The sequence below is a fragment of the Larus michahellis genome, chromosome 9 (assembly GCF_964199755.1).
Source record: "Larus michahellis chromosome 9, bLarMic1.1, whole genome shotgun sequence".
In the NCBI taxonomy this organism is placed as follows: domain Eukaryota; kingdom Metazoa; phylum Chordata; class Aves; order Charadriiformes; family Laridae; genus Larus; species Larus michahellis.
This window is the reverse complement of record NC_133904.1, coordinates 46,034,497-46,049,222: the sequence shown is the minus strand read 5'-3', so window position 1 is coordinate 46,049,222 and position 14,726 is coordinate 46,034,497. Positions and strand designations below refer to the sequence as shown.

The window sequence follows — 14,726 nt, the reverse complement described above, 5'->3', positions numbered from 1 at the left end:
GACTTGAATTCACCACCTCTCTCAACTGTATAACTGTTTCCTTTGCCATAGTCAAACTAAAGAAATTGCTGATTAAAAACTCTAAGTAGAAACTTCTAAAGTTCCTTTAAAAGCAGCTAGCGTGACACTGCCAGGAAATAAAGAATGAGTGAAATACTGACCAGACTCTACCTTGCTACCTCAAACGCAAGAAGGGCCCAGGGAAGAGTTGTGGCCACTGCTTTTTATACCTCTCACAGGAAAGATGAAATGGTGTTAAGCAGATACAAGATTAACATTTTATCTTGACATTAAGTCAAGTCCAAGTCCTCCGTTTTTCACTGCTCTTACGATTTCTAATACATTTTTGTATTAGATTTTGGATTTTTTAATTAAGCTTTCCATAAGTAGCTTGTCTTGCTTTCCCCTCACTACCTCTTCACCTAAAATGAGGTCCTTGCTTCACTGTTTGTTGTCTGTCGCCATTGAAGCCTAACTTAATAAAGAACTTTAAAATTATCTTTATAGTGCTTGTATTGCTTCCTGCTTCCCATGCTGCTTATAGGATACTTAAGTATCACTTGTCAAATACATGCCATATACTGTACCAAATAACTATGGTTTCTGTTCAGGAAACCCTGAGCAGCTGCACACCTCCAGTTCCAGCCATTAGCAGGGCTGAGCATGTAATCCCAGGTTACACACAGAAACACACACACACGTACAGCGCACACACACACACAGCCAGCCGCACAAGTGTACACAGACATGAACATTCTATGGCCTCATTGTGTTCCCCTCTCTGGCTGATAAAGATGAAGGTCCACTACTGGGAAATACATACATATATGTATATATATTGGGTTTACATGGCAAGGTGTTGGTAGCAGGAGGGCTGCAGGTGTGGCTTCTGTGAGAAGAGACCAGGAGCTGTCCCCATGTCAGACAGAACCAATTCCAGCCGGCTCCAAGACAGATTCATCACTGGCCAAAGCCGAGACCATCAGCAATACTGGTGCTGCCTCTGTCTCCCCTGTTACATCCTCCACAGACACGCACCCCCAAAACCTGCACTCTCAGTCGACCCCTGGACTTTAGAATCTCTCCAGCAGTTGGCCTAGTCTCTCTGGTAGCCAGCTCTTACAGTTGTCTCACTCCAGAGATATACACGTATACGTGGCTTCCCAGCTACTTAAACTTCTTGCCAGCTAGTTCAGCTTGGTATTTGCTACCAATCATGAACCAACACTCATATCCTCCACTTGCTTGCACCACAGACACACAGGTCCCTAGAGAGCCCTTCACCCACAAAAACTTAGAAATGGAGTTTAATGTTAACATTAACAGAGTGTGCTGACCAGGTTCGCAACATAACCAGACAAACACACTGATCAACAACCCCTTCACAGGCAACCTGTCCCTTTTATCCCCTTATCCCTCTATTTTCCCATGGTGGTTCCTTCACAAATCATCTTAAAACCTCCATTTTCTCCCCTGACCCCTACACCACCTTTGGTTCCTTCCCCCAGACTGCCCAAGTGGTATGCAATTGCAAAACGCTCTTTCCTTGCATCCCCCAAACGTGTCCCATGCCCTCTCAGTCTGTGAGATGGTCCAGACAGCCTCTACTATCAGTTGACTCATCATGATGGGTGTCACCTCGGGAGCACAGGGCTGATTGCTCTCCTGTGAAAGCCCCCAGAGAAGCCTGAGCTGGGCCACCATTTCTCTGACTGCGTTATTGGGGTTTCCTTGCTTGCCATTGTGACCCCACACTCCTCTGTGGTTGTGGAGACAAGCTTTTTATCACGCACATATTTCAAACATTTCAGGCAAGACGCATTTGTTTATTACATGTATATAAATATTTACATTTTCTCTACTTGAGCTTTCTGAGTAATTTGTTACAAGTATTCCTGTTAGAATGTTTTACACACAGTTGAATAAACTGGGACTGAGAGGACAATCAAATTATATTCTAGCATCATAATAAACAGAAGGTTAGAAAAGGTTCAAATCGTCAAAGCTAGAGCTAGTACTAAACTCTTAATATACATAATACCATTTACATTGCCGTTCTTAAATATTAAGATATTACTTGATTACACGCATTTCTCTCAAATATCATGCTTTGTTCAAACATTGTAATTTTTACCTTTAAATACTTCTTAAAAATGATTTAATAAAGCACAAAATGCAAAAATACACTGCTAAGAACTTAATATCTGAATTAACGTACCTTTGTTACCAAGTTACAAGCCTCTCTTTGTTACTAGTAACTGTAAAGAGCACTCATCTCATGTGGTGCACTTAAACCTTCAAACTTCCACGTTTCGTAAAGGAACATGCTAAAGCCATATATATTCAACTTCTTTTCTAACAATGGCATCAGGTCCCACGTGATTAATTTTTTTGAATCGGCCAAGTCACCACTAAATTTTTCTACAATAAAAGAGATGGAGTAAAGACAATATCTGAACTTTAAAGTGATAGGTTGTATGTAATATGCATAATTTGTATACATATAGTCTAAAAGAAACTATGTGTAAAAGATATAAAATAAAAGATCACTTGGTAGTTCACATCTTCCATATCCATATTAAAACAACTGCTAGCTATTAATCTTCCTCCTGCTTCCCACTTTCAGTGACAAAGCTCATAATTTCTTTGATACATGTGAAAACAACCACAATCTGTGCCACATCTCCAAGATAATTTCCGGTCAGCACAGCATATGTATGCAATTAACCCACTGGCACCTAGACTAAAAATAACTCAAAGCTGCAATAATATAGTTTGTTTTTCCCACACTGCACTTTTCGGAAATTCAAACACATCATCTCGCAGAGTACTGATGGTAGAGAATAATTTATTTTCTTTCTGATTTACATTATCTAGCAGCAGTAGTACCACTGTACCTAGGGAACTCAATCAGTTCCTGTTCTATTCCAATGATATAGTCCCCGCCCAAAACAAAATACAGTCTAGAATTATGACGACAGGCTATGGATGAATTAAAGAAGTGATAACTGGAATATCAGAAAGACTACATGAAACAGTTCACTGTTTGTCCAGACACCTTTAAAAGGCAGCAAGTACTTCATGAGCACAGTAAGGGAGTTTATGGAGAGGTTTTAAAGGGGCAAGTGGAAAGAAATTATGCATTTAATATGCACGTGTGCAAATATACACATCAAAATAAGCATCTTAGGAAATGATCTCAATAGGAAGTGGGAGCCTGGATAAATGTTTTTGTGGATTAACAGAAACAGAAGACTTGATCTCAGCCATCTCCTTGGCCATAACATTGAGAAATCTCAGGAGCAGTCTGGCTACGTGGGTCTAAGACGACGGCCAAGTCTAAGAGGACTCCTAGATTTCAGGCCCACATATCCAGGAGAAATTAAAGCAGTGTTTCAGCCATTTTCAGTTTAAATTAGAAGATGAACATTTAGGGGGGACTGGAGATGAGAAATTTGTGAAGCAAATAAACAGTTCAAGCCATTTGAATCAACTCCCCAATAACATGGTAAAGAATAACGACTGAAAGGAAACAGTGATGAGACTCTGGGACCCTTACAGAAGGAAGAAGGATGGGAGAAGGATGATGAAGTGAAGAGACAAAGTGATAATCTCAACTGCATACGAAGTTAGCCTCTAAACATGGTATATTTTTATCAGGGTAGTATCAGACTGTATAGCACAAGAGTGAACTATGGATTACATTTAATCCAGTGCCAGCAATTCAAGCACCATGTAGAATAAAATGGCAACTTTCAGACAAAGTCTTTGGACAGAGATATCTTAGTTGAGACCTATTTCTGGAAGCAATAGGTGATCCATTGCAAATTCTCTATTATCTCATTGCCTTTATGCTCACTTTGCCCCTATGTGCACAGAAAAAAGGTATGGAAAAAAGCACTAACAATCAATTTACAGAATCATCCTTGCAGATAATTTTCCACTTTTTTGTTTTGTTATTGCTTACACTGTACACTTTTTAAATTTAGTATAGATGCGTTCAGAAGTTATCACACTGGGGTAAATTAGAAAAAAAAATCCACTTACAAGCAAAAACAGAACAAACATTAAAAAACATAAATAATTCAAGTAACACTTGATTTTCCTGATAACTACAAAATTGAGAAATGAGTCAGCGTGCCTCAAAATTTTCTCAAAGATGGAATAAAAGCTCATCTTCACAGATCATAAACAACAACATTGTATTGCCGAAATTTTAGTGTTTGTTTAGTATGAGTTACATTCTCTCCAAAGATAGACAAATATGAACACACCCTTAAGGAGAGAAAAGAAAGCTATGAACAATTTCTGATTTGAAGATACTATAACTCAGAAATATATATACTGCAGCTTTAAAATTTTAATTCTCATGATGTTCATTGCTAAGCAACCAAGTTTTCTTACTAAACACCTCTTTCAGCACAGTCACGACTGACTAGTAGAATTGATAATGTGATTCAGAGAAAAGAGTGAGGCAAAATTATCTGTATTTTGTTCATAAAGGATGAAACTGAAAGCATCTATTTACTTCTGCTGGTATTAAAACAGAAGGAAAATGTCTGCCCAGTAAGAAAGTACTGTAATATTTATCAAAACCACTTGGGAATTATTTAACAATTACTATTCAAATGACAATGACTATTAAAGAGCGAGTGCTAGAAATGCTCTATTCAACGGCTGTTCATTTCAGCAGGACCAAAAGTATGAGAGAAGACACAACGGACTGAACAACTTTTGGTCCCTTATGACACTATCTTTCCACCATCTAAGTGTGCCCTTCAAAGGGCAACTATACGATGCACACATCTATTATGAGGAACAACCTCTAAATGAAAAACATTTTACTCATTCCTTTCATCAACTTTTCAGCAGCTTTACTTGTTTTCTATCATTGTAGATACTAAAATGCAAAGTTAAAAAAAAAAACAAAATAAAAAAACCCACAAGTATTTTCTCAAATGTCTCTCTCAACTGGATAATACATACGGATGACAATAATTCTACAACGTTTATTTTAAAGAGAGGGATTGTTTGTTTTACCTTGTATATTTTTGAGATACATGTAGTTAATAAGTGATTTTTTTTTAATAACACTCCAAGAAAAAAAATAATCTAACTGAATACTGACACCTGAAATGGTAACATCTAGGGGAATTCCATAGCACAGCGAAGAATAAATATTGCAAATTTCTCCTTTTGTGTTTCTTAAACTGTAAAACAAACATCTTCACAAGAATTAAAAAATCTGGCATGTTTTTTATTACGAAAATGAAGCCCTCCATGGCTTCAGCCCTCCATGGCTTCAGCCCTCCATGGCTTCATTTCACTAATTTATCACTAGCATGATTCTCTATACAGATTCCTCCCTGTAAAACAGGCATACAGGAAGAGGCATCTTTCTGGAAGAAGACTGTTCTAAACAATAGCTATATCTTTGATTACTGTGGCTACTTTTACATCATCAGGAGCTGACTGAAGTACACAAAGACATATATCCAAACTAATTTTCATGTAGCTAACTCAGGCACTAAAAGCAGCCAAATAATAACAACATGGACTTCAACACAAACTGCATAAACCCAGCACGATCCCAGGTTACTTGTTCTACAACACATAAATGAATGAAACCCATTCTATCATCTTCACAGCTCAACATGTAGGGCTGGTACACTATATATCTACTACAGCTATGCCTCGTGATCGCAGTGCAGACAGTATATAAGCCTACTAACACAAAAGCTGACAACTTCCTGGTTACACACATACTGATTACGGTAAATTAAGAGTCTAAAACCATGGAAACAATACGAGTAGAGACGAAGAGAAGTCTTTTAAAAAATGATTCAGTGTTCAGAGACACTACATCCAATAGGATCTTCAACACTGCAGTGTGCTACAGCACAGACCAGTGGTTACTCTAAAGACATGTTTTTCACAGTGTGTTTTCAGGGTATGATCGTTAAAAACCTCTCCAACACAGGACTAATTGCCATTTTAAAGACATTAAAATTTGGGCCTGCAGCACACACGCATAAAAAAAGATGCATTGCACAAGTCTTCAGGAATGTGACAAACCAGTATTTATTAGGCATTAGGCAGAGGACACAGACAAAGACCAGCTCAAGACGCGTTGATGGCACTGGATTTTGGATTAGCCCTTAATTTTGAAAACCGCATTTCTACAGTGCCCATGAAAAAAGCGACACAACTCAACAGTGGTGTTTTCAAGGCATGCAAGACACAACCTTCTTGTTGTAGTCTTACTTCAGGAGCAGTACAGATACTACACTCTCCTGCTTGCTGCTCTGAATATTTTCTGAGGTAGTGAGCTATTTTATCTACTGAGAAAGAAGCGCTTAAACCTGACAAAGTATATGAGTCACAAATAAAAATGGTAGTTTTTTCTCATTCTAATTATACACTTAGGTGGTACACATCTGCTGAGACAGATTCACAACTGAAGGAAAGCAGAAAATATTTTAAAATTAACATTTGGGTATTTCAGCGTGGATTAAAAAATGGGAAGGGTCACGCTGCGTGACATTATGCGCAATTGTCTTTTGCCCTTGATAGAAAGAAAAAGGGTTGGTGATTTGTAGCTAGTGGCCCGTGTGTTTATACACCTTGAATCACTAGATTTCCATATTTATCATTATTTTAAACAGAGATAACAGAAATACATTACAGTTTACATACACATAACATAATAATGCATATGTTGTAATTCAACAGGAATTAATCACTTTAACCAATTTATTTTTTGAACCTTAGAATGAATTACTTTTCAGTATGTAACAGATGTGGTAGCTTAGCATATTTAATTTTCATTTACTGTGTCAAGTGTAGCAAGACTATAGGAAAACAGAATAAAACTGGCAATGCAGAAAATTTGCCTATTTAAGTTGGCCATTTTGAAATTAAAGTGATTCCATAATGTGACGCTTTTGCAAAAACAGTCATAGTTTCAAGTGCACCTCTCAGTAATGTCCACAAGATCATATGACCAAGCACTCGGAATTTTTCTAGCAGAACCTGGAATAAAGAATTCTGCCCTTTTTATTCCTTTTAAAACTGTACTTTACATAGCTTTAAGACTGTTCTAAGAGCTTTTATACTTAGCAAACAACAGTCATATAAGCATAAACCATTAACAGATGTATCACATATATATTCTGATATAGCTTCCATAAAAAGACCAAAATACATAAGAGCCACTCAGTGAAGGAAAACAAGTATATCGGGCTTTAACCAAGATAAAAGCAGCTGGGTTTTGATGCAAATATCTGGCATTTACATCACTTACACTTACTGTGTTTGCTGAGGAGTGAGGAATCTTCCTTATTTAAAAGGAATACTCCTATTTTAAGAAACTTAAAATGAAATTATGTTCAAATACTTTTTGGACTTTTTAATCTAATAAATTAAACCAACTGATTTCTCCGTTCTAGAAGAGATGGTCTAAATCAAAGAGCACAGATCTGCAGCTCCTTTATACATTTAGACACATGTATAATCAGTATTCCCAGAGTATGTACTAAATCAAATAGCATTTCTAACAGAAGCGTTAAAATGGCAGATCAGAGTTTTTAGTCCCTGGATAATTAGAGCCGTATAAATGACAGCATTTTGATTCAGTTTAATGGATTTTTTTCTTACCTTACTATGCAATGTCAGTCTCAACACGTTAATGGGAAGTTTCAACACTGTCATTTTGATGAACAGAGAAACCTTAAATTTCAGCAAATCAAAGGCCTAATATTGTATAGTCTTTTATCAAGCTAAACTCAGAACACCACCAAGAAAAATATTTTACTTTTTCTCCTCATTATGACTTCTCTAACGTAAAACACTGACACACATTAAGTCTAAAGTAAAGAACTAGCAGGTAACACCAGTAGTGAACATCTCATCCTTAAAATTAATATTGAAATCACAATTGAAAAATAGCCTCCTGGCTATGGTTAGTAATTTTTATTCAGAAGCTTCCTCCTTTCTGAGTCAATTGAGATGTAGTATTTTAAAAGAAAAGCAAATTTGCCATTTCTGTTCCTGCATCTGCCTCTCCCTCCCTCAACCACCTTTGAAGTAGAACAATAAGGAATGTGACTTAGCACACTTCTGGTACAGAGGCAAAGAGCAAAGGAAGATTTTCAGCGTTGACTCACCAGTTAAGATGAACGTAATCATCATCACCACCCAACCTTGAAAGGGATGTTCTTTCTTAACAAATGCTGAGGGAACACTTGTAATGGTAGAAGAGGTTTAGCTGTACAGAAAGGACTGAATTTGAGGAATCCACACACCAGAATATACAGAACTAGCAATGGCCTTTCTGATTCTTTGTATCTTTTTGTGCCTACATGGGTCCTGTCTACACAGAACAGTGAGGGGAAAAAAAAAAACCCGCCCATATATACATACACACACAAACACAGATAGATACACTCATATATATACATACGTTCTGAATCTGTCCGTGTATCACTTAATACATTTCACAGACCAATTGAGAATAGTGAAATAGAGTTCTTCCTTCCCAAATGCTGCAAAAACTTAAGTCACCCAGTTGTCCTTCCTCACGAACTTCTAGCCTACTGTCCCTGAAATCCCTTTACCACAGTTGGCTCAAATGATGACTGCTGTGTGAGAACTATGGCAATTCAGGGTCACTACCAATGATCTAAGGTAAGCCATTGAACTAGCAGATCAGTTAATTTTCAAATTTGATGAGAATATCTATGGGTATGAAAACCTAGATTCGTGCAATCTTGCCATGGACTCCTAACCACACCACCTAAGCTAGGAACCTACTTGCCCATGACTCTTCCCTCCAGTAGGAAGAGGCTGTTGGGCTCATGCATATCAGCTGGAAAAGGCATTGAGTGGGGTTTTTTTTGAGGGGGGAGTTAGGGGAGGAAATGTTTGTTTTTAAACACAGATCAACTTTACAGTGCATCTCAAAAACATAATTGTACCTGTGCAAACAGGAACAAGGTCCTTCCTGCAACACAAAGGCAAGAAAGAACCATCATGGTAGACAAAAATATCTTATACAAGTATTGTCATGCAAGAAAGTAATTGTGCAACTATCCCCCTAAGGACCTCAGTTTCTCACTTTCCATTTCAACGTTGCTGATGTTTGGCTGGACTACTGGACAAGGCATCAGAGAACGATAGTGTCGTTCAGCAATAACAAGACATTCAGCTAAATTACATCCAAGAGCCACTCCTTACTTCCCAGTCTGTGAAAGTTAATGAGCACAACTCTGCAGATCTTTTTCTGACTGCCCTTGATGATAACTTCCTTGTTCAGCTTAGAAGAAATGGTACTGAGTTACTATGCTATTATGCTCAACCTCCCCATAACAAGAAAGACACTAAACAGAAAATCATAGCACTTTGAGGTCTTACTTCTGATGCAGCAAAGAAGGTGCTCAGAACTTCATTTTTCTAACTCTGCTCAAACTGTAGTACTACACATCACAAGCATTAGGTATCTGCCCTGCAGGATTGTCTCACAAGTTTAAAGAGTATGACTGAACATCCGTGGCACTTTTCCATGGTTGACCTTTCATAAAGGATCCAGAAATTAACCTAGAGACCATTTCAGACAATGCCAGGAAAAGAAAAACATCATCCTGTTAACAGACAACGGGGAAATGAGTAAAAGCATTGCAATTATCTAGAAGTTTGAGAAACCATGGCCACTTCTGCAAATCCAAAATTAAACCTATTAAACACTAAGGTCGCAGTACATTTGGAACATTAAATAGAACACTCTATTCTTTGCTACGCAAATATGCGATCAATCCCTAGGCCTGAATTTATGGCCTTTACCAAGACTAAACCTGCAAAGAAGTCATTTCGCTTTGGTGATGACTATAGGGTTTAATTCAAAACATACGATAGGAACAATACCATAGAACAGAAAACCTGGTAGAAAGATCTCCGTTTTCACCTTATTCTTAGCATATTGTGAAGTTTTGTTAAACTGAAAAATTACACTAAGATACTACAATATCAGTGTTTGAGGTACTTAAAATTTATTTCAGTAAATACTTCAAATGATCATTGATATCAGTATTAGACTGATTAGTATTAAAAGCAAGCTGTGTCTAGCATATCACATAAATAGAGGGCCTGAAATCACTTGTGATGGAGTCAACTACAAATCAAGCGTGAACTGAAGACAAATACAAGGTAGTGTAGAATTTAAGCCTCTTACCTCAAATTTCATTCATTTTGTCACACTCATAAGTATGAATTCAAAGGGACAGGATGGGCATAGTTGGAATTATAAATAGAGGAAGTGGCATTTTAGGTTTTTCTTAAGATAGACGATATGTGTATGGAGTTAACCGATTTCATGAACTAGAAAGAACAGGTAGTGCTGAGCATAAGACAAGCATAAAGTACAAGCCAGACATCTAAAGGGAAGAAAACTGAATATTTCTATTGCATTAGGTATTCAACCATACTTCCTGAGACAGAAAAAAAAAAAAAAAGAAAGATTACAGTAAATACACGTTCAAAAAAAGGTGTTCTAACAATAATATAGTACCTCTTTCCACCAATCTTCTCTTTCTAACAATCTTAAGCAGTTACAGCTAGCATTATTGCTACTCAAAACGTCTGTTATCCCCACCAAGGCAACATTTACACTTCAGTTGACAACAGGACGTAAAATAGAAGCAGAGCATTAACCCCATAAAAGATTACCGGTTAGCACTTCCTTATAAACTGAGATTGTGTATTCAGTAGTTCTAAAACCAAAGCAATACACTGGTTCTCCTAATCCACATTCTGATAGAAGGCCGTTTGGTACTACCTGCTCTGCAGATCTAAATGACTCATTAATGCTCTGTGAAGGAAAAAAAAAAAAAAAATTGTGATTGCAGCTAAGTCAGAGACACATCAAGGATGTGATGCATCTTATCATCTTAACTTACACTAATTCTAATTTTGTAATTCAACACTTAGAATGCTAATTTGATGGACTAAAGCAAATATCTCATCCAGAAGCAGTCTTCAAGAAACCTGAAAAACAAAGGGTATTCTGTTTCTAAAGGTCTCAATATACTGGGTGGACCTTCACACGTTCCGCTATCCAACAAGAGGCAGGATGTATACTCCGCTGTCAGCACACATGCTTTCTGATAAACTCAAACAACCCTTTAGAAGCTACTAAAAAAAAAATAAAATGCCAGAAGCAGAGAGAGACACCTCACTCAGTAAGCATCAAACAGTACCTTTACAGAAAGCAGCAGGAAGAGCTTAAAGGCATCTTGTGACTTTAGATTTTCACACCTGTTACCTTGCTTTTGCAAAAACAAGGCAGTCCATCGCTAATTAGGTCTGCTTTGAGCAAAGCGTTGGTCTAGATGACCTCCTGAAGTCCAACCCATGCTAATTTTCCTTTTATTTTAAGATTCCTTCAGTGTTATCGTGACAACGCTGCTCATTTGCAAGGTGAGGAAGCTGGAAAGTCGTCTTCACAAAGACAAGAGAAAAAGCCTACCGCTTTGCTTTCAAAAATTAAAACAATAAATCCCTATTGTCCAGCTATTTCACCTCTCCCTTTCTAAAGGGAGATCTATGTATGGACTAGGGATGAGAGAGTAAGTTTTTTTGGTGGGTTAGATTGTTTTAGGGGGTGGGGGTTTGTTTGCTTTTTAGATAAGGACAACATAGAAAGGCAAAGACTTGGCACAGAGTCCGAAATTAGTGTTTGATCTTCCAAAAAAAAAAAATAAAAGGAAAAAAAAGAAAATGGGGGAGGGAGTCAGAGGGGCAATCGCATGTAGTTTTTAGTTTAAAATTCTCAGACTTAGTTTTGACTTTATGTGACTTGGCCGAGGTGTCCATGGGCTCATTAAAGGAGCATATATGTTAAATTTCTTGTGTTGATACTTTGCCCCTGTTACAACATTCCTCTCCAGACAGCTGAAACAGAAGTTGACGCAGATAATCAGAACAGATTCGGACAATCAGAACAGATATTAATGTTGATGAGGGGACTCTCACCAGATGGACTGAACGTGAAAAGGAGCTCTTATATTTCAGCTATGTAACCAACAAGCACCTTGGCCTATGCTAGGATTTGTAAAAGGCTTTAGTTATACTGTACCATAATATCCAAATGAAATTCTAGAAGAGGCCCACAACAAACCACGTAAAGCCTAGGTTTTATGTTGACATAGTGATTCAACCTGCTTTGCTAGCAAGCAATGTCAAAAATAACTCGTGTAAGAAAATGAAATACAATAGCTACCTTTAAAACTCAAAGACACTTAGCTGAAGTACTTGCTTAAATATAGAAAGAACATATACATTTGAATCAAAACTGCCAGCTAATGCAGGGTTTTTCTTATTACGGCCAATCATCTCATTAATAATTTGTTCACCTCAGAACAATAAAACTACATCTTCAGAGATGCTATACTGCTTAGCTCTGCACTTACAAGTATGCTTCCTAAATCTGAAATATACCAAACGCAATACTACATACCATGGCATCAGAAAGCCCTGATCTGTAAAGACGGTTGTGGTATTCTTATTCCAGATGAATTATCTGTGTTACCATGAATATTTTCTATCAAATATAGCTTATCAACAAGAAGGGAATTCACAGAAATTTTAAAAAAAACCCAAAACATATGTAAAGAATTTTGAAAATACTAGTATTATTACTCAAACATGCTTTTCATTTATAATGCCTAGAAAAAAATAGCCTTTTACAATAAACTTACGAAAAATGTTTCTATATATAAAAATATATATTTGTCCAGCCACGTACACATGGCTCTTCAAAGCCCTTTATGTCTAGCAGATTCCATGATGGAAAGAGGATAGTTTTCTCAGGGATGTGTGTGAGGTCTAGGTAGCATTATAGCTTTTTTTTTTTTCTTTTTTTACATTATGAGGTAGACAAATCAATACATCAAACTACTGTACAATGTGGCAACACCTGGAAACTTCTTCTGAGTTTATAAATTACATTTCTTCACCTTTCCAAGCCTTGCTTCCATAACTGAACCTACCTTATTCCCAAAAGCTCCAATGCTTCTGCTCTTGATGTAAACAGTAAGAGTGCAAGTAACAGAAGCAATTTGGTTTATTTCTATTATTCACAGATCTATAGATTAGAATTATAAGTGTTTAAAAAAAAGTGACATTTCAGTTGCAAACTGGCTAGGAAAGTCAAAACCAGCAGATGTCTAGAATGGAATAATTTGTATTGGAAAAGGCATCCAGAAAGATCAAAGAACACAAAGCAAGAACTTGCCTCATTCACAGCAGTTGACAGTAAAAATTTACTTTCTTACTAGTTCATCTGCACATAAAGTGTAATTGGTATCCATTCATCCTCTTAACACCTTTTGTTTCCATTCTTTCTGAACAGTGAGTTTGGATGCCATTAAATTTTCTTTTCCTTAAATACTTCTCTAAGAGGTCATTCAAATGAAATCGATTTAGGAAGCTTTACAGATCCCTTCTATTAAAACTCAATAAGCATTAGATCATTTCAAAAAACAAACAGATCACGGGTCCATAAAATGTCAACAGCCACAGGATCGATATATGGAAAACATATGACAGTGAAGAAGAAAAGACATATTCCAATGGCAGTTAAATTGTTCTAAATGTGAAGATGACCTTGACATTTCCACTAACCCATTTTTCCAGCAAGAAGCAAAAATAATTTTATAAGTGACATAAGCTACCCTTGTGAAATACACCTTTCAGTTCTACATGCCACAGTCCGTTTATAACATCTGACAAGCAAAAGACATATCTCATCAATAAAGGATACTTTCTATACAAAAACAACTACCTGACAGACACATCCATTTCAATAAACAAACATACCAAGCATAAGAAATCAGATGGACCACACTCGGGATCAGGTGGAAATCAGATGGATCAGATGCTGCATGTTCCCAGGCACTCAGAACTACTGATACGCATAATGAAGGTTCACAAATGACCAATATTTTAATTTTCTTTCTATTCCTACTTGCCATTTATGACAATACATGCTAATCACTGAAACACATTGCAAGATTTAAAAAAAAAAAAGTAAAAAACTATCACATGTATCTCAATAAACCTGAATTAATTTAGACCCACATTTATCACCTTAAAATGACATAACATAGCTTTTGATTCAGTTTTACTGTTTGCTAACTTGTGAGGGAAATACACAGCTCTTATGAAATATAACCACAGGATTAAATGACAATTACACGAGCAGACAGCTATGAAAATCATCAATTTTAAATGAACTGATTAATAAAAGTATCTCAAACCTCATGCATACTGCAGTCAGTGACCAGTTCCTTATTCACGTTTGGACTATAATGCAAAATGGAAGGATGCGAGTAGCGATCATCAGGTACCACCTACAGAAGTGATTTCCTTATTTCACCACCCCGCTTTCGTTAATGCAAGTTTCTTGCTACCCTTCCTACGGTCAGACCCTGAACGCCTTCCTTGGCAGTGCGCTAAAGCAGCCTTCGCGGTCCCTCCTCGGCACCTGCAATTACTAAATGAAACCAGGCGAATTTCTCCGGTTCCCTACCCAACGGCCCAGGCCATGGCAACCGCCTCCTGGACCCGGAGCACGCTCCTGCCGCAGCTGCCGGCACCACAACGCCGGGTCCCCGACAAGGTCCCCGAGAGGCAGCACCTGACGCGGGGCGGGCCGCGACGGGCCACGGACGGCG

At 37.5% G+C, this 14,726-nt stretch overlaps 1 protein-coding gene across 1 annotated transcript in view; it reads right to left on the bottom strand.

Annotated features, from left to right (window-relative positions):
* ZC3H12B (zinc finger CCCH-type containing 12B) overlaps positions 1-14,726 on the bottom strand; it is a 28,649-nt gene that overhangs the window by 13,238 nt on the left and 685 nt on the right. The window lies entirely within an intron of this gene.